Source organism: Trachemys scripta, chromosome 4, assembly GCF_013100865.1.
Source record: "Trachemys scripta elegans isolate TJP31775 chromosome 4, CAS_Tse_1.0, whole genome shotgun sequence".
NCBI classification, from domain to species: domain Eukaryota; kingdom Metazoa; phylum Chordata; order Testudines; family Emydidae; genus Trachemys; species Trachemys scripta.
The window spans coordinates 54648217-54652180 of NC_048301.1; positions in this window are offsets into that span (position 1 = coordinate 54648217).

The following is a 3964-nucleotide window of genomic DNA, read 5'->3' on the forward strand; positions in this document are numbered from 1 at the left end:
GGGACTAGGGTTTTTGATTTCAAAAGGGCTAACTTTAAAGAATTAAGGAAATTAGTTAGGGAAGTGGATTGGACTGAAGAACTTGTGGATCTAAAGGTGGAAGAGGCCTGGAATTACTTCAAGTCAAAGTTGCAGAAACTATCAGAAGCCTGCATCCCAAGAAAGGGGAAAAAGTTTATAGGCAGGAGTTGTAGACCAAACTGGATGAGCAAGCATCTCAGAGAGGAGATTAAGAAAAAGCAGAAAGCCTACAAGGAGTGGAAGATGGGAGGGATTAGCAAGGAAAGCTACCTTATTGAGGTCAGAACATGTATGGATAAAGTGAGAAAGGCCAAAAGCCATGTAGAGTTGGACCTTGCAAAGGGAATTAAAACCAATAGTAAAAGGTTCTATAGCCATATAAATAAGAGGAAAACAAAGAAAGAAGAAGTGAGACCGCTAAACATCGAGGATGGAGTGGAGGTTAAGGATAATCTAGGCATGGCCCAATATCTAAACAAATACTTTGCCTCAATCTTTAATGAGGCTAATGAGGAGCTTAGGGATAATGTTAGGATGACAAATGGGAATGATGCTATGGAGGTAGATATTACCACATCCGAGGTAGAAGCCAAACTCGAACAGCTTAATGGGACTAAACCAGGGGGCCCAGATAATCTTAATCCAAGAATATTAAAGGAACTGACACATGAAATTGCAAGCCCATTAGCAAGAATTTTTAATGAATCAGTAAACTCAGGGGTTGTACCGTACGACTGGAGAATTGGTAACATAGTTCCTATTTTAAGAAAGGAAAAAAAAGTGATCCGAGTAACTATAGGCCTGTTAGTTTGACATCTGTAGTATGTAAGGTCTTGGAAAAATTTTTGAAGGAGAAAGTAGTTAAAGACATTGAGATCAATGGTAATTGGGACAAAATACAACATGGTTTTACAAAAGGTAGATCGTGCCAAACCAACCTGATCTCCTTCTTTGAGAAGGTAACAGATTTTTTAGACAAAGGAAACGCAATGGATCTAATTTACCTTGATTTCAGTAAGGCATGTGATACGGTTCCACATGGGGAATTATTAGTTAAATTGGAAAAGATGGGGATCAATATGAAAATTGAAAGGTGGATAAGGAACTGGTTAAAGGGGAGACTACAAATGGTCATACTGAAAGGTGAACTGTCAGGCTGGAAGGAGGTTAATAGTGGAGTTCCTCAGGGATCGGTTTTGGGACCAATCTTATTTAATCTTTTTATTACTGACCTTGGCACAAAAAGTGGGAATGTGCTAATAAAGTTTGTGGATGACACAAAGCTGGGAGGTATTGCTAACACAGAGAAGGACTGGGATATCATACAGGAAGATCTGGATGATCTTGTAAACTGGAGTAATAGTAATAGGATGAAATTTAATAGTGAAAAGTGCAAGGTCATGCATTTAGGGATTAATAACAAGAATTTTGGTTATAAATTGGTGACACATCAGTTGGAAGTAACAGAGGAGGAGAAGGACATCGGAGTATTGGTTGATCACAGGATGACTATGAGCCGCCAATGTGACATGGCCGTTAAAAAAACTAATGCAGTCTTGGGATGCATCAGGTGAGGTATTTCCAGTAAAGATAAGGAGGTGTTAGTACTGTTATACAAGGCACTGGTGAGACCTCATCTGGAATATTGTGTGCAGTTCTGGTATCCCATGTTTAAGAAGGATGAATTCAAACTGGAACAGGTACAGAGAAGGGCTACTAGGATGATCCGAGGAATGGAAAACCTGTCTTATGAAAGGAGACTCAAAGAGCTTGGCTTGTTTAGCCTAACCAAAAGAAGGCTGAGGGGAGATATGATTGCTCTTTATAAATATATCAGAGGGGTAAATATCAGGGAGGGAGAGGAATTATTTAAGATTAGTACCAATGTGGACACAAGAACAAATGGATATAGACTGGACACTAGGAAGTTTAGACTTGAAATTAGACGAAGGTTTCTAACCATTAGAGGAGTGAAGTTCTGGAACAGCCTTCCCAGAGGATAGTGGGGGAAAAGACATATCTGGCTTCAAGACTAAGCTTGATAAGTTTATGGAGGGGATGGTATGATGGGATAGCCTAATTTTGACAATTAACTGATCTTTCATTATTAGTAGCCCAATGGTCTGTGATGGGATGTTAGATGGGGTGGGATCTGAGTTACTACAGAGAATTTTTTCCTGGGTGCTGGCTGGTGAGTCTTGCCCACATGCTCAGGGTTTAGCTGATCGCCGTATTTGGGGTCAGGAAGGAATTTTCCTCCAGGGCAGATTGGCAGAGGCCCTGGAGGTTTTTCGCCTTCCTCTGCAGCGTGGGCACGGGTCACTTGCTGGAGGATTCTCTGCACCTTGAGGTCTTTAAACCATGATTTGAGGACTTCAATAACTCAGACATAGGTTAGGGGTTTGTTACAGGAGTGGGTGGGTGAGATTCTGTGTATTGCATTGTGCAGGTCAGACTAGATGATCATAATGGTCCCTTCTGACCTTAAAGTCTATGAGTCTGTTGTTGCCTAAAAGCACAAATTTATCACAAGTTTCAAAATATTTGGTGTTTTTCTTAAAGCCCCAGCTCTTACAACCCCTGTGAGAATATCTGTTTTCTTTTTTCTTATAAGTAAATTTCTAGCTCTCATGGTAGCAAAAACTTTGAAAACGTGAACCATAAAGGCATGAGCATAGTTTGGGAGTGGGGGCATTCCCCCTCAAACTGCAAGCCTAGGGCAGGTACAGAATTTGCTGCCCCCATGTGCAGCCTCGTTGGCCTGACTTGAGCTGTCCGACCACCCACAATATAGAAGTCAAACTATGCCAATGTTTAAAGGCTCAAAACCAGGAGGCAAACACAAAGCTCTCAAAATATTATTTTTAATCTCTCATGATTTCTAAGCCAGTTTCAAGGATTTTTGTTGCTTCACTCACTATATCTAAAAACATGGTATTGGCACTATGACTTTATAGATGTACTTAACTTTACAAATGTGAGTAGTCCCATTGGCTTAGCATGTGTAACATTTAAGTACATGTATAATTTTTTTCAGAACTAGGGCCTCAAGTTTATGCTGTTATTCTGGGTGTTGGGAGAAACCTTGCTGAAGCTGTTGGGCATAATGGATGCCTTCCATTCAGGCTACATGAGGGAACAATTAAATGCCCCTTTGTTTAGCAATATGTGAAACAATAAGAGCCAGCACCTAAACCACTGGCCATACGTAAAGCCATTCAGGAATCTGAATTATGTGGGCAGAATGAAAAGGCAGGGACAAGGGATTGATAGCAGGGGTGTATGTGAGAGAGACGGGGCAGAAACACCACAGGCATAGAGAAGATGCAAAGTAGCCCCAGAAAGCTATGGAGTATGACTCGCCCTAAGGAAAAGCTGAAAGAGAGCTTTCAATAAAGTGCTGGGTTTTTAAAGAGGACTGGAACTGTAAGCAAAGAAGCTATTTTATATTTGGTTTCTACTGTGTTCATGGAAACAAGGCTTTGAAAATAAACAAGATTGCATCAAAGAAATCCCTGACTCCATCACCTTTTCTCCTCCTAACCAAAACAACCCACAAGATCCTGTAAACTGTCTAAGAGGGATCAAGAAGAGGGTAACAACATACAATTATCTATTAAAAAGGAGCTCCTATCATCCAGGTATTTCTAGACAATTCTTAAATACACAGCACTAAAATAAAATCCATAATGGGAGCACTCTGCTTAAAATTATATTTTATAAAATCCTATGTTAATATGTTTATTTGGATGTTAAATTACTGCTAGGTACACTAACCTTACTGTACTGAGTTTGCAATTCCTAAAGTACACTGCATGAGAGGAAGATGCTAGCTAGAAACAAAGGTTTCAGAGTAACAGCCGTGTTAGTCTGTATCTGCAAAAAGAAGAACAGGAGTACTTGTGGCACCTTAGAGACTAACAAATTTATTAGAGCATAAGCT